The sequence below is a fragment of the Saimiri boliviensis genome, chromosome 19 (genome assembly GCF_048565385.1).
Source record: "Saimiri boliviensis isolate mSaiBol1 chromosome 19, mSaiBol1.pri, whole genome shotgun sequence".
In the NCBI taxonomy this organism is placed as follows: domain Eukaryota; kingdom Metazoa; phylum Chordata; class Mammalia; order Primates; family Cebidae; genus Saimiri; species Saimiri boliviensis.
The window spans coordinates 46189797-46211970 of record NC_133467.1 but is presented as its reverse complement, the minus strand read 5'-3'; the positions used below and the strand labels follow the sequence as shown (position 1 = coordinate 46211970).

Genomic DNA, 22174 nt, shown 5'->3' with positions numbered 1-22174 from the left:
GCATCCGCCGATGCCGAGGCAGTTCTAACCTTACCTGTGTAAACAAAAGCAAAGTTTACACAGCAGCTGGACTGAGCCCACAGCAGCTCAGCAGTGCCTCTACAGGCAGATTGCGACTAGGCTCCCTCCTTGCTGAGCAGGACACCTCTGACACAAAAAGGCAGCAGCACATCAGAGACTTACAAATAAAACATCACCTTCCAGGAGCAGAGCACCTGGGAAAGGGGTAACTGTGAGTTCTGCTGCAGCAGACTTAAAGGTCCCTGCCCAGCAGCTTTCAACGGAGCAATGAAGCTCCCAGCCCAACACTTGAGCTCAGATAAGGGAGAGACTGACTCCTCAAGTGACTCACTGACCCCCATATATCCAAAAAGATACCTCATAGAGGAGAGCTCTGGCTGATATCTGGTGGGTACCCTTCTGGGATGAAGCTACAAGAGGAAAGAACAGGCAGCAATCTTTGCTGTTCTGCAGCACCACAGGGGATTCCCAGGCAAACACACTCTCCAGTGGACCGCCAGTAGTTCTATAGCAGAGAGGCCTGTTGGAAGAAAAACTGAAAAAAAAAAAAAAAAAAGAGAAAGAAGTAGCTTCAACATCAACAGAAGGCATGTCCACTCAGAGATCCCATCCAAAAGTCACAAACTTCAAAGACCAAATGTAGAAAAATCCACAAAGTATGGAAGAAAAAAACACACAAAAAATGAAATCACCACAGACCAGAATGACTCTCCTCCTCCAAGGGATCATAACTCCTAACCAGCAAGGGAACAAAACTGGATGGAGAATGAATTTGATGAATTGACAGAAGCAGGCTTCAGAAGATGTGTAATAACAAACTTCTCTGAGATAAAAGAACATGTTCTAACCTAATGCAAAGAAGCTAAAAACCGTGAAAAAAGGTTAGATGAAATGCTATCTTGAATAATCAGCTTAGAGAAGAACATAAATGACTTCACGTAGCTGAAAAACACAGCACAAGAACATTGGGAGAAGTGCCTCATGTAGGTGATGGGGGGATGCAGGCAGCAAACCACCTTGACATGTGTTTACCTATGCATCAATCCTCCAAGATCTGCACATGCACTTCAGAACTTAATTACAAAATAAATAAATAAATAAATAAATAAATAAATAAAAATTCCTGACCATGGGAAGGGAAATCAGGAAAAGTGAAGAGAGATAGATCACAATCCCCAAGGATTCTCCCTTACTTTCAGGAAAGTAACAGTGTATAGTAATAAAAATGAGGATTATCAGTCCCCAACTAGAAGACTTCCTCTCTGGAAGCTTTCCTGAGAGCCAATTTCAACATTGGGTACTAATTCCCTGAGTCTCGTCTTATAAAGAAAGTCTTTCTAATCCTATGTTGGAAAGACATGGAAGAACAAGGGGCATAATTTAAAAAATTTGAACTGGAATTTATTTCCTAATGAAGTATTAAAAACAAACAATTTCAAGGTAAATAGAGCTTTGTTTTACTGAGCTCTTCTAAGCATTATAATATGTTACAAGATAGTGAGTTGTCAAATTAGAATGAATAATTTAGTTCCTCTGACTTAAGTGCTTCAGAAGATAGGAGAATGAATACATTTAATATTTACAGTCTTCACCTCTGAGATATGTGTAATCTTTACAAATATGAGTAACATACATAAAATATTACATATAGAAATGTTACATTACACAAATGCTAAATTAAAAGTGATATAAAAGATAAATGCTATGAATCCTTACCTAAATATATATTTTCTTCAAATTAGAATACTGTTAAAGTGTGTTCTATAATCTCCTGTTAAATTGAAACATTTGATGGCAATCTATGTATATGAATATCATCAGTTCAATGTAAAAAAAAAAAAGGAAAAAAGAAAACCAAAAACTGGCAAATGAAAAATCTTACGACTACTGGATCTATTCTGTGTATTTTTCTGTGTTGTGGGTGATGTATATAAATAAAAAAGGACTTTAATTGGCTTTAAAATAATAAATGTTTAAATCAAATTAATTCTTTCAGAAGAATAAAAACTCTAGTACCTTTTACTTCGCATGACTTTAGTAATATTTGAGAAATAAAGACAGGTTTAAAGTTTATTGGTAAAATAAAGACATTAGCTCTAAATTAGGCAGGTCAGATATTAGGTTTGTAAAATGCTTTAAAGTAATACACTGCTTTTTTCGACTTTTAAAATTTGCTCAACTTACCTGCTTTGGAGTCACTAGATTCTAGGTAAGGTCTGGGAACATGTGGAGTTAGCCGTGCTCCCTGGCTATGCTTTAAAAAGTCAGACTTTACATGCACTTGTGTCTGGTGTCCTAAGCTTCATACTTAGTACAAAATTAAAATCACTTACCTGCCAGGTGTTTCACAAAAAAAAAAAAAAAAAAAAAATTGCTAAGAGCTAACATAGTAACATGTAATTGAAACTAATGAAAAAGTTTTACATGGAAGCTTTGTGGAAAAAATGAAATGTGCTTTCAGTAAAACATTATAAGACATTAGAATGTAAATTTTGCTTCATTCAGAAGGTTAAAAATTGTTTTGACTTAAATAGAATGAAGCTAAAGGTTTGAGCAAGTTGTGGAAGGTTTGTGAACTAGTCATCTTGTAAAAGAAACACCGTGTGAACACACTGGCTAAATTTAAAGGAGTATTGTTCAGTTTTTCCATAAATTGAACATTGGAATAAAAACACAACAGGGTTTTCTTAGAGCACTAATTTTGTTTAATACAAATTTGTAAAAGGTTATCAAAAGCTTATAAGAATTTCAACTTATAGTCAAACTGATGAAGACTGGATGAATTCATCTTTAAGGTTTTATTAAAAATTTGAGTTGACATTAACAGTACACTAATGCAAGAGAGAAATTTGGCTTTCTTTCTTGAATATGATTTTAACATAATATTAAAGAATAAAAAAGATTTCTGTCTCTCCTCAAACAAATTACAGGAAAAAGAAGGGAAAGACACACATTGCTTGAAAAACTGAGTCTTCTATCAATGAGTAAAGACTTTTGCCTTTAAACATTTTTTGAGTTACCATTTTGGTTAAATGAATGACTTACTGTGACCTGGCATTCCATTTTATATCAAGTGTTTTAGGCGTTTAGTATATTTATATCAATATTAATATATTTGATACACTTCCCCAAATCCAATTTTATCTTCAAAATTAAGTCTTTTTGACTTCTTAATTTGGAATGCAAAAGAGGGCACTGAAAAATCGAAAAGAGAAATATATGGAATTACTTGACATATTTTTACATAAGGAGCACTGTCAAAATAAGAAATATTTTACCTTTTTCAGATTATATTGTAATCAATATTCATATACGTTTGAAAATTGTATGAAATTCCTAAAATTGTAATACGTCAAAATATATGCTATCAATTATATTGTTTCCATGATAAACTGTAGACCACAGAAATGAACAAATTTTCTTGTCAATCATGTAACTATAACTATTTAACATCATTTCCACATTTAACTGCTTAATACTGATGCAGTTTCTGAAAACTTCACAAGCACAAAATGTCCTAGAATATGGTGTCTTTTAGAAGGTTCCTGAAATAATGGAAAGACCATGAAAAAGAGCTCTTGAATACTGATTTCTGGAAACTTTAGAATCACATCATTTGTCAAATAATCCCAAATAGTTTAAGGACTGTGTAAGATTTCCTGGAATTTTAATGAAAAGACTTACTTGTTTTTAAAACTCCTACCCAAGTAGAAGAAAACTTAATTGAATACCAAGAAAACATTTTGTCAGACTGTCATTCTAAATCAGCCAATACTGAAACTGTTTATATATGCAATTTGAATGAATTCCATGGTATAAGTCAAGCTACAACCTATGGCAACCCATCAGTTACAACTACTATGTACTTAAATTGGAGAAACAGCTGGTATTTAAAGGGATATAAGTTCAACGTTAAGCATGGACTCACGGAGAACCAAGACCGCTGCCTTGTCCTTCCTGGGTCCATACTCAAAGTTCTTCTTAAAGGAGAACTACAAACCATTGCTCAAAGAAATAAGAGAGGTCACAAACACATTTTAAAAATCCATGCTCATGGATACAAAAAATCAGCATTATAAAAATAGCCCCATGGTTCAAACTAATTCATAGATTCAATGCTATTCCTATCAAGCTACCAGTGACTTTCTTTACAGAATTGCCAAAAACTGCCTTTAATTTCATATGGGATGAAAAAAGAGCCCGCATAGCAAAGCAAACAGGACATCACTGGAGACATCATGCTACCTGACTTCAAACTATACTACCAAACTACAGTAACCAAAACAGCATGGTACTGGAACCAACACAGATATATAGAGCAATGGAATGGGACAGAGCCCTCAAAAATAATGCCACACATCTACAACCATCTGAACTTTGACAAACTAGACCAAAAATACCATCGGGAATGGATTACCTATTTAATAAAAGGTGTTGGGAAAACTGGGTAGCCATATGCAGAAAACTGAAACTGGACCCCTTACTTACACCTTATACAAAAATTAACACAAGATGGATAAAAGACTAAAAGTGAAGACCTAAAATGATAAAAACCCTAGAAAAAAACCTAGGCAATACCATTCAGAACATAGGCATAGGCAAAGACTTCATGACTAAAACACCAAAAGCAATGGGAACAAATGTCAAAATTGACAAATGAGATCTAAATAAACTAAAAAGCTTCTTCACAGAAAACTAAAATGAAACAAAACACAACTATCATCGAAGTGAATGGGCAACCCACAGAGTGGGAGAAAATTTTTGCAATCTATCCATCTGACAAAGGACTAATATGCAAAATCTATAAAGAACTTAAGTTTACCAGAAAAAAACCAACTCCATCAAAAAGTAGGCAAAGAATATAAACAGACACTCCTCTAAAGAAGACATTTATGAAGCCAACAAACATATAATGAAAAGTTCATCATCACTTGTCATTTCAAAAAAACAATAATTTTAAACGTCAGAAAACAACAGATGCTGGAGAGGATGTAGAGATATAGGAACTCATTTACACTGTTGGTGGGAGTGTAAATTAGTTCAACCATTGTGGAAGACAGTGTGGTGATTCCTCAACAATCTAGAAATAGAAATGCCATTGGACCCAGCAATCCCATTACTGGGTATATAACCACAGGATTATAAATCATTCTACCACAAAGACATATGCACATGTATGTTTACTGTGGCACTGTTCACAACAGCAAAAACTTGGAACCAACCCAAATGTCCATCAATAATAAACTGGATAAAGAAAATGTGGCACATATACACCATGAAATATTATAGAGTCATGAAAAAGGATGAGTTTGTGTCCTTCTCAGGGACATGGATGAAGCTAGAAACCATCATTCTCAGCAAACTGACACAAGAACAGAAAACAAAACACCACATGTTCTCACTCATAAGTGGGAGTTGAACAGTGAGAGTACATAGACACAGGAAGGAAAATATCACACACCGGGGCCTGTTGCGGTTGGGCCTAGTGGAGGAATAGCATTAGGAGAAATACCTAAGGTAGATCATGGGTTGATGGGTGCAAGAAGCCCCCACGGTATGTGTATACCTATGTAACAAACATGCACATGTACCACAGAATTTAAAGCATAATAATAATAAGAATAAGAAATCTGCATTTTTTTTTTTTTTTTTTCTCGTGATCCACCCGCCTCGGCCTCCCAAAGTGCTGGGGTTACAGGCTTGAGCCACCGCGCCCAGCTACTTTGTGTAATTTTTTTTTTTTAAGAAAAAGCATAAAGAAGAGGAAGAAAGAGAAAGAGGAAGAGGGAGAGAGGATGGGGGTATTGCTTTATTGCCCAGGCTAGAATGCAATCTAAATATGGGTATGCCTACAATTGTCCTATAATGGAGACATAAAAGAAAATGAGGGAACAGAATAACAAACAAGGAGCCAACCAATATTTCGTTTAAACTTGTAAGTTGATATGATGTGGTACTGATAAAAGTGTATATTTTGTGTATTTAAAGTGAAGAGTTCTATAAATGTTAATTATGCTTACGTGTTCCAGATCTGAGTTCAAGTCCTGGATATCGTTGTTAATTTTCTGTCTCATTGATGTGTCTAATAATAATGTTGAAGTCTCCCACTATTATTGTGTGGGAGTCTAAGTCTCTTTATTAGTCTTGTATGTCTGGGTATTCCTGTATTGGGTGCGTATATATTTAGGATCTTTAGCTCTTCTTGTTGTTGCATTGATCCTTTTATCATTGTATAATGTCCTTCTTTGCTTCTTTTGATCTTTGTTGCTTTAACGACTATTTTGTCAGAGGCAAAAATTTTAACTTCTGCTTTTTATGTATTTATTTTTGCTCTCTGTTTGGTTGGTAAATCTTTCTCCATCCCTTGTTTTGAGTCTTTGTGTATCCTTGAATGTGAGATGGGTCTGGATGCAGCATACTGATGGGTTTTAGTTTTCTGTTCAAATTGGCTGTCTGTCTTTGGATTGGGGGATTTAGTCGATTTAAATTTAGAATTAATAATGACATATGTGAGTTTAATACTGTCATTTAATATTAGCTGGCTATTTTGCCCATTAGTTGATGTAAATTCTTCATTTTATTGATGCTCTTTTTAGTATTTTTTAGAAAGGCTGATACTGTTTGTTCCTTTCTATGTGTAGTGGTTCTTTCAGAAGCTCTTGTAAAGCAGGTCTAGTGGTGATGAAATCTCTGAGTGCCTTGTTTATTCAGAAAAAACTTTATTTTTCCTTCACTTATGAAGCTTAGGTTGGCTGGATGTGAAATTCTTGGTTGAAAGTTCTTTTCTTTAAGGATGTTGAATATTGGTCCCCACTCTCTTCCGGCTTATAGGGTTTCTGCTGAGAGATCTGCTGTAAGTCTGATAGGCTTCCCTTTGTGGGTAACCTGACCTTTCTCTCTGGCTGCCCTTAGTATTTTCTCCTTCATTTCAACCCTGGTGAATCTGATGACTATGTGCCTTGGAGTTGCTCTTCTTGAGGAATATCTTTGTGGTGTTCTCTGTATTACCTGGAGTTGAATATTATCCTGCCTTACTAGGTTGGAAAAATTTTCCTGAATAATATCCTGAAGCATATTTTCCAGCTTGGATTCATTCTCTTCGTCACATTCAGGTACACCTATCAAGCGTAGATTAGGTCTTTTCACATAGTCTCATAATTCTTGAAGACTTTGCTCATTCGACTTTATCCTTTTTACTCTAATCTTGTCTTCTTGTTTTATTTCATTGAGTTGGTCTTCGACCTCTGATATCCTTTCTTCTGCTTGATCAATTCGGCTGTTAAAACTTGTGCATACTTCACGTAGTTCTCATATTGTGTTTTTCAGCTCCATCAATTCACTTATATTCCTCTCTAAATTGTGTATTCTTGTTAAGATTTCATCAAACCTTTTTTTAAAGTTGTTTCTTTAGATTGAGTTAGAACAAGTTCTTTTAATTCACAGAAGTTTTTCATTATCCACATTTTGAAGCCTGCTTCTGTAATTGGAACACACTCGTTCTCCATCAAGCCTTGTTCAGTTGCTGATGAGGAACTGTGATCCCCTGCTGAGGGAGAGGCGTTCTGATCTTGGGTATTCTCAGCCTTTTTTGACTGTTTTCTTCCCTTTGATATAAATTTATCCATCTGTGGTCTTTGTATTTACCGTCTTTGTAATTGGGTTTCTGAGTGGATGTCCAACTTACTGATTCTCAATGCCAAAATCTGAGCAACCCACTGCGCTGACTAAATCAGCAGTGTTAAGATTGATGGTGCTTTTCTGACTCTGCACCAAGAACTGATGCTCTGAGGCACCGGCAAAACCGCCTCGCCGGTCACAAGAGTCGCGATAGCGACCCATGGGGCTCCTCCACTGGGAATCTCCTGGTGCGTGAGCAACAAGAATTCATGTGACGGTGTGGTGTCCTCTCGTTCTTTGCACTTTCACTGGGAGCTACAATCCCGAGCTGCTAGTGATCAGCCATCTTGGATCTCTTGTCCCCAATCTGCTTTTAATTATGAAGCTCTTAAAGGAAATCCTTTTGAATCTCTTACTACGACATCATAGCTGGGAAAAACTGCTGATATTTTAAAAGTAACAAATACCAAACCAGAAAGAACTAGACTTAGGAACCAAACTCAGGTTGCTGTAGGGAACAGGGCAGAATCTTAGGATTGGAAGGTCACCAGTGCTCCTTCCGTCTGGCCTTGGCTTGTAAAAGATGGCCTAATGTGACAGAAAATTTTTTTAACTAGGTTAAAAAAAAGAAGAAATTTCTGCGAATTAGAAAATACGTACTTGGCAGCTACAAGAGTTTTAGCCAATTCAGATGACTTGCTTCCTAAAATTTGAATATTCCCTTGGATTTGACCAAGTCAGAAAGATATAGTCATAATTGATGAAAGAAAAGTGAAATAACAACAAAATCCCAAACATAAATAAATAAAAAAGTTAAGAAAATAAAAAAAATGTACAATAAATATGATTACTGAGTATCATAATGTTAAGGAGAAATTAAAACTAAGTGGTTGGTAATCTTAACTTTTAGTCATTAAGGAAAAATTTTAAGACAAATCTCTAATTTAGCCACTTACCTGGAAATAAGGCTCAGGCTGATGACTGTTCTCTACCATCTTAGAAGTAGGAAAAAAATCACACTCACCTTTCCTGTCAGAAGCAAGCTGAGACTCAAGAAAGGAAGTGCCTGCTCTCCACCATCATGGAAGCAGAAAAACCTGTCTTCCTTACCGGAAATGAGAAAAACTTCACAAAAGGAGCTGTAAAGCAAAATCAACCTTAGCTCTGAACCAAATTTTGGGAGATCTGGGACTCTCCAAGGGGCAGAAGCTCCCAAACCTCGGCAAATTATCTATCATATTGGTTTGAACAATAAGGATAGCCCAGGTTGGTATCAAGCAATAATAACATTTATCAAAGGTCAGGGCCACATTTGTAATGTTCTCTCTCTCTCTCTCTCTCTCTCTTCTCTCTCTCTCTCTCTCTCTCTCTTTTGAGGCCGAGTCTCTCTCTGTTGCCAGGCCTCAGACTGGAGTGCAGTTGCGAGATCTCAGCTCACTACAACCTCTGCCTCCTGGGTTTAAGCAATTCTCTGGCCTGAGCATCCCAGGTAGCTGGGACTACAGGCGCATGCCTCCACGCCCAGCTATTTTTTTTTTTTTTAATAGCAAACACAATCAGACTAGCTCAAAGAATTTCTGTTTCCATGATGTTGCAGTGAATGATACAGGCTAGTTTTCAGAATGAAAGGGAGATCTAAGGCCTTAGGTACTGAATATGAAGAGACAATGCTTTGTAGATTTTTTTTCCATATGTGTCTGTGTCCTTCTCTGTATCTCCTCTCTACACTGGCCTTTTTCTCCAGATCAGCAAAGCTCTAGGCATGTAGTAAGGATCATAGCTACCCAAACCGTCAACTTAGTAACTCTAGCAATGAGCCTGTCCCTCATGGAACTAACAAAGAGTAATCTAGGAAAGGCTTTTGGTTCGCCCTGTTTTCATTTATAAACTCGTGTCTTGGACAAATCACAGTTGCTTGGATTGAAAAATTACTGATTTGAGCCATATATGACTTCTGTTTCTGTAGGTTCAAATGATCAAGTACAGGTAGCTTCAGATGGTTCAACTGGATGAGGGTTGGGCCCATGTCACATGCTACCTGTGGCGTAAGACAGTCTTTTACTACGACCTGAGGAAGGGAATGAGAAAACTGCCAGACAACTGAAAAATTAGTCATTATAGTTGCAACAAAAACATTTTACATTTTTTAAAAACTTAAGGCGGCCGGGCGCGGTGGCTCAAGCCTGTAATCCCAGCACTTTGGGAGGCCGAGGCGGGTGGATCATGAGGTCGAGAGATCAAGACCATCCTGGTCAACATGGTGAAACCCCGTCTCTACTAAAAATACAAAAAAAAAAAATTTTTTTTTTTTTTTTAAAGAATAAAGAAGAGGAAGAAAGAGAAAGAGGAAGAAGGAGAGAGGATGGGGGTATTGCTTTATTGCCCGGGCTAGAATGCAGTCTAAATATGGGTATGCCTATAATTGTCCTTAATAATGGAGACATGAAAGAAAATGAGGGAAGAGAATAGCAAACAAGGAGCCAACCAAGATTTCTTTTAAACTTCTAAGTTGATATGATGTGGTACTGATAAGAGTGTATATTTTGTATATTTAAAGTGCAGAGTTCTATAAATGTTAATTACATTTACTTGTTCCAGATCTGAGTTCAAGTCCTGAATATCGTTGTTAATTTTCTGTCTCATTGATCTGTCTAATATTAATGTTGAAGTCTCCCACTATTATTATGTGGGAGTCTAAGTCTCTTTATAAGTCTTGTATGTCTGCGTATTCCTGTATTGGGTGCGTATATATTTAGGATCTTTAGCTCTTCTTGTTGTTGCATTGATCCTTTTATCATTATATAATGTCCTTCTTTGCTTCTTTTGATCTTTGTTGCTTAATTGTAACTTCTGCTTTTTATTGATTTATTTTAGCTCTCTGTTTGGTTGGTAAATCTTTCTCCATCCCTTGTTTGGAGTCTTTGTGTATCCTCGAATGTGAGATGGATCTGGATGCAGCATACTGATGGGTTTTAGTTTTTTATTCAAATTGCCTGTCTTTGGATTGGGGGATTTAGTCAATTTAAATTTAGAATTAATAATAATATATGTGAGTTTAATACTGCCATTAGCTGACTATTTTGTCCATTAGTTGATGTAAATTCTTCATTATATTGATGCTCTTTTTGATAATTTTTTTAGAAAGGCTGATACTGTTTGTTCCTTTCATATGTGTAGTGGTTCTTTCAGAAGCACTTGTAAAGCAGGCCTGGTGGTGATAAAATCTCTGAGTGCTTGCTTATTCACAAAAAAACTTTATTTTTCCTTCACATGTGAAGCTTAGTTTGGCTGGATGTGAAATTCTGGGTTGAAAGTTCTTTTCATTAAGGATGTTGAATATTGGCCCCCACTCTCTTCTGGCTTGTAGGGTTTCTGCTGAGAGATCTGCTGTAAGTCTGATAGGCTTCCCTTTATGGGTAACCTGACCTTTCTCTCTGGCTGCCCTTAGTATTTTCTCCTTCATTTCAACCCTGGTGAATCTGACGATTATGTGCCTTGGAGTTGCTCTTCTTGAGGAATATCTCTGTGGTGTTCTCTGTATTACCTGGAGTTGAATATTATCCTGCCTTACTAGGCTGGGAAAATTTTCCTGAATAATGTCCTGAAACGTATTTTCCAGCTTGGATTCATTCTCTTCGTCACATTCAGGTACACCTATCAAGCGTAGATTAGGTCTTTTCACATAGTCCCATATTTCTTGGAGACTTTGCTCGTTCCTTTTTATCCTATTTTCTCTAATCTTGTCTTCTTGTTTTATTTCATTGAGTTGGTCTTCGACCTCTGATATCCTTTCTTCTGCTTGATCAATTCGGCTGTTAAAACTTGTGCATACTTCACGTAGTTCTCCTATTGTGTTTTTCAGCTCCATCAATTCACTTATATTCCTCTCTAAATTGTGTATTCTTGTTAACATTTCGTCAAATCTTTTTTCAAAGTTCTTAGTTGCTTTAGATTGGGTTAAAACAAGTTCTTTTAATTCACAAAAGTTTCTCATTATCCACATTTTGAAGCCTGCTTCTGTAATTGGAACACACTCGTTCTCCATCAAGCCTTGTTCCGTTGCTGATGAGGAACTGTGATCCCCCGCTGAGGGAGAGGCCTTCTGATCTTGGGCATTCTCAGCCTTTTTTGGCCGTTTTCCTCCCTTCGTTATAAATTTATCCATCTGTGGTCTTTGAATTCACCGTCTTTGTAATTAGGTTTCTGAGTGGACGTCCAACTTACTGATTCTCAGCGCCGAAATCTGAGCAACCCACTGCACCGACCAAATCAGCGGCGTTAAGATTAATGGTGCTTTTCCGACTCTGCACCAAGAACCGTCGCTCCAAGGTGCCGGCAAAACCGCCTCGCCGGTCACAAGAGTCGCGCTGGCGACCCGTGGGGCTCCTCCGCTGGGAATCTCCTGGTGCGTGAGCAACAAGAATTCATGTGAAGGTGTGGCGTCCTCTCATTCTTTGCGCTTTCAGTGGGAGCTACAATCCCGAGCTGTTAGTGATCAGCCATCTTGGATCTCTCTCCTTATTTTTTTGTTTGTTTGTTTGTTTTGTTATTTTTAGTAGGGACGGAGTTTCACTATGTTGGCCAGGATTGTCTTGACTTCTTGACCTCAAGATCCATCCGCCTTGGCCTCCTGAAGTGCTGGGATTACAGGCTTGAGCCACCGTGCCAGGCCCATGTCCTTCTCTTTTTATCTTTATTCGTTTAGCCTGTTTTGTCAGAAAATAGGATTGCAACACCTGCTTTTTTCTGTTTCCCATTTGCTTGAAGGATTTTTCTCCATTCATTTTGAGCCTATGTGTAGGAGTTCATGTGAGATTGGTCTCTTAAAGACAGCATACTCAAATGAGTCTTGGCTCTTTATTCATCTTGCTGCCCTATGTCTTTCAGTTGGAGCATTTAGCCCAATTGGTTAGCACTGATATATATGGATTAGATCCTGACATCACGCTCCTAATTGATAATTTCACAGACTTGTGTATGTGGTTGGTTTTTTAGCATCACTGATCTGTGTAATTCAGTGCATTTTTGTAGTGGCTGGTGATGATCTTTTCTTTCCATATTAATTTCTACTTTTAGGAGCTCTTGTAAGGTAGATCATTGGATAATGAATTCCCTCAGCATTTGCTTGCCTGAAAATGATCTTATTTCTCCTTCACTTATGACAGTTTTGCTGGCCTTGAAATTCTGGGTTGAATTTTTTTCTTTAAAAGTTGAATATCTCTTCTGGCTTGTAGGGTTTCAGCTGAGCAGTCCACTGTTAGTCTGAAGGGATTCCTTTTGTAGGTGACCTTGTCTTTCTCCCTAGCTGCCTTTGACAACTTTTATTTCATTTTGACCTCGGAAAACCTGATGATTATGTGTCTTAGGGGTGTTCTTCCCGTGGCATATCTGAGGTTCTCCAGATTTCCTGAATTTGAATGTTGTTCTGTCGTGCTAGGTTTGGGAAATTCTCATGAATGATATTCTGAGATATGTTTTCCAATTTGGTTCCATTTTTGTCATCTCTTTCAGGTACATTAATAAGGCATACATTTTGCCTTTTTACATAATCCTTTATTTCTCAAATATTTTGTTCATTTCTTTTCATTCTTTTCCCACATTCTTGCCTCTTTTCTTTCAGAAAGCCAGTTTTCAAGCTCTGAGACTCTTACCTTTGCTTGGTCTATTCTACTAGGTGGTCTTGCACATGAGATGGTGCTGGTCTGACCTCAGCACTCCTTAGTCTGCTTGCCTCTCCCAGGACCCCAGCCTGGCTACACCTGCTTACAGGGCACCCTTGGGTGCCCACACACATTACAATAATTTGTATAATGCAATCACACACAATTACCATGTGGCTGCATTATAAAAATTCATGTAGTGTGCTTTTCAGCTCTATCACATCAGTTTATTCTTTTTTAAAAAAATGTACTTCAGGTTATAGGTATATGCAGATCATGCAGAATTGTTGCATAGGTACACTCACGGCAACGTGGTATCCTGCCTCCATCCCGTCACATACATCTGGCATTTCTCTTCATGTAATCCTTCCCTGACCTCCCCACCCCTTGGTGTCCCCCTGTTGGCCACCCCCAAAAAGACCCCAGTGTGTGATGCTCCCCTCCCTGTGTCCATATATTCTCATTATTCATCACCCGCCTATGAGTGAGAACATGCAGTGTTTGATTTTCTGTTCTTCTGTCAGTTTGCTAAGGATGATGGTTTCCAGATTCATCCATGTCCCTACAAAAGACACAAACTCATCGTTTTTTGTGGCTGCATAGTATTCCATGGTGTATGTATGTCACATTTTCCTTTTCCAGTCTATTGTCGCTGGACATTTGGGTTGTTTTCAGGTCTTTGCCATTGTAAACAGTGCCACTGTGAACATACGTGTGCATGTGTCTTTATAATAGAATGATTTATAATCCTTTGGGTATATACGCAGTAATGGGATTGCTGGGTCAAATGGAATTACTATGTCCAGGCCCTTGAGCAAGTGTTACACTGCCTTCCACAATGGTTCAACTAGTTTACACTCCTAGCAACAGTGTAAAAGTGTTCCTATTTCTCCACATGCTCTCTGGTATCTGTTGTCTCCAGATTTTTTAATGGTCACCATTCTAACTGGCATGAGGTGATATCCCAATGTGGTTTTGATTTCTCTAATAACCAGTGATGATGAGTATTTTTTCATATGTTTCTTGGCCTCATATATATCTTCTTTTCAAAAGTGTCTGTTCATATCATTTCCCTAATTTGAATGGGTTTGCTTGCTTTTTTTCTTGCAAATCTGTTTTACTTCTTTGTAGATTCTGGATATCAGCCATTGGTCAGATGGGTAGATTGCAAAAATTGTTTCCCATCCTGTTGGTTGGCGGTTCACTCTAATGATTGTTTCTTTTGCTGTACAGAAGCTCTGGAGTTTAATAAGGTCCCATTTGTCTATTTTCGTTTTTGTTGCCAATACTTTCGGTGTTTTAGTCATGAAGTACTTGCCTATACGTATGTCCTGAATGGCTTTGCCTGGGTTTTTTCTCTAGATTTTTTATGGCATTAGGTCTTATGTCTAGGTCTTTAATCCATCTGGAGGTAATTCTACTGTAAGGTGTCAGGAAGAGGTCCAGTCTCTGCTTTCTTCACACTGGTAGCCAGTTTTCCCAACGCCAATTATTTAACGGGAAATCCTTTCCCCATTGCTTGTGTTTGTCAGGTTTGTCAAAGATGAGATGGTTGTAGATGTGTGGCATTGCCACCAGGACCTCTGTTCTGTTCCATTGGTCTATGTCTCTGTTTTGGTACCAGTACCATGCTGTTTTGATTACTGTAGCCTTGTAGCATAGTTTGAAATCAGGTAGCATGATTCCTCTTGCTTTGTTCTTTTTGCTTAGCATTGTCTTGGCTATGCAGAGTCTCTTTTGCTTCCATATGAAGTTTAACGTGGGTTTTTCCAGTTCTGTGAATAAGTTCATTGGTAGCTTGATGGGGACAGCAGTGAATATATAAATTACTTTGGGCAGTATGGCCATTTTCACAATATTGATTCTTCCTAAAAATATGAAATGCTTCATGAATTTGCATGTCATCCTTAAGCAGGAGCCATGCTAATCTTGCCTGTATCATTCCCATTTTAATATATGTGCTGCCATAGCAAGCACTGGTAAGGTTCTTTATACCAGCTCTATTGCCTGTTAGCTCCTGCGATGTTTCACAATGACTTTTGGCTTCCTTGCATTGGATGATGACATACTTCTTTCACTCAGTGAACTTTGTTTCTGCCCACATTCTGAATTCTACTTGTATCATTAAAGACATGTCAGCCTCTGATCAGTTCTGAAAACTTGAACAGGCTGAACAGTTGATGTAATCATCTGGAGGAAAGAAGGCATGCTGACTTTTTGAGTTTCAGTGTTCTTGCACTGATTCTTCCTCATCTCTATGATCTTATTCACCTTCAACCTTAGAGGTTGCTGACCTTTGCACAGGATATTTTTCTTTTATGATATTTGATGATCTTTTTGGTTTGATTGTGGTGTAAGGCAGATGCAGTCAGCTGGCTTTGGTTTTGGAGGATTTTAGGGGGCCAATATTCATCTCCCAATTCCTAGACTGTGTTCTTTAACTCTGGGAAATTTATATTGGGTTTCAACTTTGTTCTCTGGCTCCTCAAAGTTTGGATTCTACTGCACTGAAGGCTGCAAAGTGTGGCAGCTGTGGCAGAGTGCTAGCAGATGCAGAAGTGCCTGCCTCCCTGTTGGCATTCACCCAATGGTGGAAGTGGTGGAGGCAAGACCACTTTGTGGGAGCCAGGGGACCCCTGCTGTGTGTGCTGTTGCACTGGAGGTGCAGGCTGGGGTGCTGGCCTGTGCAGGTTTGGGTGCCTTCTCTGTGACCCCCTAAGCAGCAGCAGTCACTCAACGCATATTAGGGTCTCTTTTTTGTGCACAACATTAGCACAAGGGCAAGTTGTTGGCAGAGTTGGTTCTATTGGTTCTGTGCCTACCATCGCTATCTCTTCAATGGGAGTTCAGGTGGGTTGAAGTGTGTGCTACAGTCCCATGTGCTGGTAGGGCAAGTACAGCAAAATCCACTCATGTAAACACACAGCAGCAAAGCGATGTAGGAAGTTTGTGTATAAAGAGCTGTAGTATGGAGAGGCAATGTAGAGGTTGGTGCATGCCTGAAGGGTCCACGTTGCTGCATGTCTTCACTGCTCAGGCATGGTCCACTGGCACAGAAACAAAGGTGTGGGCAGCTGAGAGTGCCCTGTAGGCAGGTGTGGCCAGGCTGGGGCCCTGGGAGAGGCAAGCAGACTAAGGAGTGCTGAGGTCAGACCAGCTTCATCTCATGTGCTAGAATGCCCAGCAGAGATCAGGTCTCAGAGAACTCTCTGAAAAGTGAGGCCCCAGCACAGCACCGCTGCTCTACAAAAACGTGGCCAGACTTCTTTTTTAAGCAAGTCTCCTTTTATTAAGAGGGAAACTCGCACACCTTATCTCTGCTGGGCAATCTTCACATGAGATGTGGCTGATCTGACCTCCACACTCCTAAAGTGCTAGGATAAAGTGTCTCATAAGACCAAGTAGAGCCTAGAGAGATAGCTGTGCCTGCCCTCTGAGCTTCACATCAGCTGGCTTCCTGCTCCATCACTTTGCTTGTCTCCTGGGGGCTCTACCCCAGAGAGATGTGAGTTAGCCATCACTTAGTGTAATTAGCCCAGGATGGAGGGTCTGTGCTGTGGGCCCAAGCCAGGGTTCCCTGTCTGGTGATAAGCCATGGGGGGTATGTGGTATCCACAAGAGATGGACTGCCTTGTTCCTTGGGTCAACTGCAGCTTGTTAGAGTTATCAATATGGCACTTACGGTTTTTGCTTTCTTGATATTCTGAAGGTAACAAGGGCAGATCCACTGCAGAGGCAGTGGCAGAGAGGATTTCAGTCGATCTGTGAAGCTCTGTCCAAGGAATTGCCAAGTTGCTACTGGCTTGATGGCTTCAGTGGGGCCTGGATAAAGATCCAAGCTGGGAGGACCTGCTCATCGAGGAGATATGGAAACCAGCACCCACGTAACGGTTCAGCCACTTTCCTATAAGGCTGCTGTGGTATACTGGGGGTCCACTCCAGTCCCTAATTGCCTCATATCTTCCAGTGCCTCAAGGTATCACTAGCGAAGCCTGCAAAAAGGCAGAGATAATAGCCTGCCTCTTCCTCTGGGACCTCTGTACCACTGAGGTACAATCCTGTTGCCAATCTGGACACAACTATGGGAGGTGGCTGGAGACAAGTTCAGAAGTCTTGTCTAGTCAGGAGGAACAAGAACAGAGACTTGCTTTAAAAAAAGTCTGGCCATGTTTCTGTAGAGCAGCTGTGCTGTGCTGGGGGTTCACTTCAGCCCCTGGTTGCCTCGGACACTCTGAAGTCCCAAGGTTGAAATGGCTGAGTCGCCTAAACAGCAAAGATGACAGTCTGGTCTTCCCCTTGGAAGCTCTGACTCAGGGAGGCCTGAATCATCTGTCAGCCAGAGAACAGCAGTGAAGGCAGCCAGAAACCCTGTTGAATGGCTTTACCCAGTGATTAGAAATGTGTTTGGGGACTGACTTAAACAAGGGTCTGGCCATGTTTTTGGGAGGTGGCTCTGCTGTGCTGAGCTACCACTTACACCCCTGGTCAGCTTGGGTTCTACAAAGCCCTCAGGCCAGAACCTAGTCATCCAAACAGCAAAGTTGGTGGCCCGCCCCTCTCTGTGGGAGCTCTGTCTAAGGAATGTTTCAAATCTCCATTGACCAGAGAGCACCTGTGAGGGTAGCAGTAAGCCCCAGGTGGGAGGTCCTGTTCAGTAAGAAGGAACAGGATCAGGAGCCTGCTTTCAGAAGCAGTCTGGCCATGATTTGGTAAAGCAGCTGTGCTGTGCTGTGGGAACTCTTCTGCCCCTGGTGGGTTTGTACTCTCCAATGCCCTTAGCTGGAATAATTAAGTTCCTCCAACAGGAAAGATGACAGCCTGCCCTGTCTTTTCTCTCACAGTTTATCTTGTGTGATGGAGCTGAAATTTTAGGCTGTTAATTTTTACAATAAGCATTACAGTTGTTCAGAAAGAATCTTGCTGTTCTCTTTCAGTTTAGATGTATGAGAATTCATTGTCTCCTGTAAATAAACCTGTTCAGGTTTTGTTCTCTGAAAAGAAGTCTTTTTCTGCTATCTGGCTTTGGTCACATTCATGTAGACCAGTAGCCAGTCTAAAATGACATGATTGAATTTCCATTTCCAGTGTTTCCTAGTTGTGTCTTACATTCTCCAATTCAGAACTGACCATTTTATTCTTCGTTGTCAAAATGCTAAGCTGTCCACTGTCCTTAAAATACCATCTTTGTTCATTCTTCTTTATCCAGTTTTATAGGTTTTAGAATATTAGCATTTTTTCCTTTCACACTTTCAATGTCCTCCAAAAATTTCTTTGCCCTTAGTGGGTTCTCCTGTTTTATTGTGTCTAGTTCCAGTCTAAGCATGGCAATTTTCCCCCACAACATGCTAATTTCATGCAAGAGATCTTTTTTTTCTTATGGCTAAGAGAACTCTAAGTCAACAAAAGAACACTTTAGTTAGCATACAATAGAATAACATATCATAATTTCCTCTGAATTTAAACCATAACATGTTTATTTGTATAATGAAAGAATTCCCATGGTTAATATGTAACTGAAAAAAAGTTGGACAAAACTTGAAACCAGTGTAAATTCAAGAAAGTTTCAATATTGATTTAAATACCATGAAAAATAAATCACTAGAGGATTTTAAAGAATTTCGGAGTTGGAAAAGCCTTTCTCTGAATTACAAAATAGCCATAGGCATAAAATATAAGATTAATACGTTTGACTACGTTTTAAAAATTAGATTTACACTCTAATATCTATTCTATAAACCACACCATTGTAAGAACCTTAGGTATGCATACATTTGGAAAGAAGCAATTCCTCAAAGTTTTTAAGTCTCTTTTTCTGAAGAGAGCTTTATCAATATATGACTTTTCTAATACTGTTATAGTCAGTTATAAGAATTACATTTATTCATAACTGTTAAATCTAAGTATTGTATCCTTCTATATTTACACATCTGCATCTAAGCATTGTGCTTCTACATACAACTCTGAACTCATTTACGATCAGGATTCTTAGAGAAATAAGAAAATCTATGTGGCTGGGTACTGTGGCTCACACATGTAATCCCAGCACAGTGTAATGTTCAGTGTTGTATGTAGCACTAAACTTCTACATGTGGCCGTGTGCAGTGGCTCACACCTATAATCCCAGCTCCTGAAGCAGGTGGATTACGAGGAAAGAAGTTCAAGACAAGTGTGGCCAACATAGGGAAACCTCATCTCTACTAAAAATTTAAAAATTAGCCAAGTATAGTGCTGTGCACCTGTAATCCCAGCTACTCAAAAGGTTTAGGTAGGAGAAACACGTGAACCAGGAGGTCGAGGTTGCCACCGATTCAACTGAAAGGGAGGGGGCTGAGACAGGAAACTAGACGATCTGGCTTGATGGGTACCACCCCCACAAGACAAGAAATCTGAAACACTCTGTATTAGGAGTTTCACCATAAGTGCAGCTTGACCCGGGATGGTCCAGCTCAGTGGGGGGAAGGGCGTCCCCCACTACTAAGGCAGTCTGCCACTACCAATGCAGTTCATGCAGTAGATGGGCAGAGCCTGTGGCAGCTCAGCATTACCTCTGCTAACAGACTGTGACTAGACTACTCTGTGCTGGACCGGGCATCTATGAAAAAATGCAGCAGCATGACAGGAACTTATAAATAAAGCTGACCTTTCTAGGACAGAGCACCTGGGAAAACAGGAGGTTATGAGTTCAGCTGCAGTAGACTTAAATGTATCAGCCCAGCACCTCTGCAAAAAACAACAGAACTCCCAGCACAGCACGTAAGCTCTTATAAGGGACAGACTGTCTCCTCAAGCAACTCTCTGAGCCCCATATACCCAAAAAGACACCTCATAAAGGAAAGCTCAGGCCAACATCTGGTGGGTACCCTTCTGGGATGAGGACAGTAGAGGGAGAAACCAGCAGCAACCCTGGCTGTTCTGCAGCCCCTGCAGGCGATCCCGAGGTGAGTGAGATCTGGAGTGGATCCCCAGTGGTTCTGTAGCAGAGGGGCCTGACTGTTAGAAGGAAAACTAAGAAGCAGAAATAAATAGCTTCAACATCAACAAAAAGGATGTCCACTTAGAGACCCCACCTGAAAGTCAGCAACTACAAAGACCACAGGTAGATAAAGCCACTAAGAGGGGAAGAAACCAGCATAAAAAAGAAGAAAACACTAAAAACCAGAAGGCCTCTCCTCCTCCAAGGGATTATAACTCCTCACCAGCTAGGGATCAAAGATAGGTGGAGAATGAATCTGATGAACTGACAGGAACAGGTTTCAGAAAGTGGGTAAAAACAAACTTCTCAGAGCTAAAAGAACATGTGCTGACCCAATGCAAAAAAATTAAGAACTTAGATGAAAGGTTAGATGAGATGCTGACTAGAATAAACAGCTTAGAGAAGAATAGAAATGACTTGATGGAGCTGAAAAACAGCACAACAACTTCATGAAGCATCAAGTCTTAATAGCTGAATGGACCAAGCAGAAGAAAGAATATAAGAGATTGAAGATCAACGCAATGAAATAAAATGAGAAGGCAAGAATAGGGTGAAAAGAAATGAACAAAGCCTCCAAGAAATATGGAATTCTGTGAAAAGACGTAATCTACGTTTGATAAGCATACGTGAATGTGACAGAGAGAATGAATGCAAGTTGGAAAACACTCTTCAGGATATTATCCAGGAGAACTTCCCCAACCTAGTGAGGCAGGCCACCATTGAAGTCCAGAAAGTACAGAGAACACCACAAAGATATACCTAAAGAAGAGCAACCTCAAGGCACATAATCATCAGATTCACCAGTGTTAAAATGAAGGAAAAAATGCTAAGGGCAACAAGAGACAAAGGGAAGCCCACCAGACTCACAGCAGATCTCTCCACACAAACTCTACAAGTGAGAAGAGAGTGGGGGCCAATAGTCAGCATCCTTAGAGAAAAGAACTGTCAACCTAGAATATGATATCCAGCCAAATTAAGCTTCACATTCGAAGGAGAAAGAAAATCCTTTATGAACAAGCAACTACTGAGAGATTTTCTCACCACCAGGCCTGCCTTACAAGAGCTCCTGTAAGAAGCACTAATCAAAGAAAGGAACAATCAGTAACAGCCACTCCAAAAATGTACCAAATGGTAAAGACCATAGACACAATGAAGAAAATTTGTCAACTAAAGGACAAAACAGGCAGCTAGCATCAAAATGGCAGTATCAAATTCACACATAACAGTATTAAAGTTAAATGTAAATGGACTAAATGCCCCTATCAAAAACACAGACTGCCAAATTGGATAAAAAGTCAAAAGCGGCCCTGTGTGGTGGCTCAAGCCTACAATCCCAGCACTTTGGGATGCCAAGGTGGGTGGATCACGAGGTCAAGAGATCGAGACCATCCTGGTCAACATGGTGAAACCCCGTCTCTGCTAAAAATACAAACAATTAGCTGGGCATGGTGGCGCGCGCCTGTAATCCCAGCTACTCAGGAGGCTAAGGCAGGAGAATTGCCTGAACTCAGGAGGTGGAGGTTGCGGTGAGCCGAGATCGCGCCATTGCACTCCAGCCTGGGTAACAAGAGTAAGACTCCATCTCAAAAAAAAAAAAAAAAAAATCAAAACCCATCTGTGTGTTGTATTTGGGAAGCCCATCTCATGTGCAAGGACATGTGTAGGCTAAAAATGAAGGGATGGAGGAAGACATATCAAGTAAATGGAGAGGAAAAAAAAAAAAGCAGGAGCTGCAATCCTAGTCTCTGATAAAATGGACTTTAAACCAACAAAGATCAAAAGACACAAAGAAGGGCATTACATAATGGTAAAAGGATCAATGCAACAAGAAGACCTAATGATCCTAAACATATACACACACAATACAGGAACACCCGGGTAGCACCCAGGTACATAAAACAAG

General features: G+C 39.6%; 1 non-coding gene across 1 annotated transcript; it reads right to left on the bottom strand.

Annotated features, from left to right (window-relative positions):
* Positions 1-15168: 15168 nt before the first annotated feature.
* LOC141582348 (U6 spliceosomal RNA) lies at positions 15169-15275 on the bottom strand. The gene has a single exon (XR_012515215.1). It is a non-coding gene; the product is annotated as a U6 spliceosomal RNA (small nuclear RNA).
* Positions 15276-22174: the final 6899 nt, after the last annotated feature.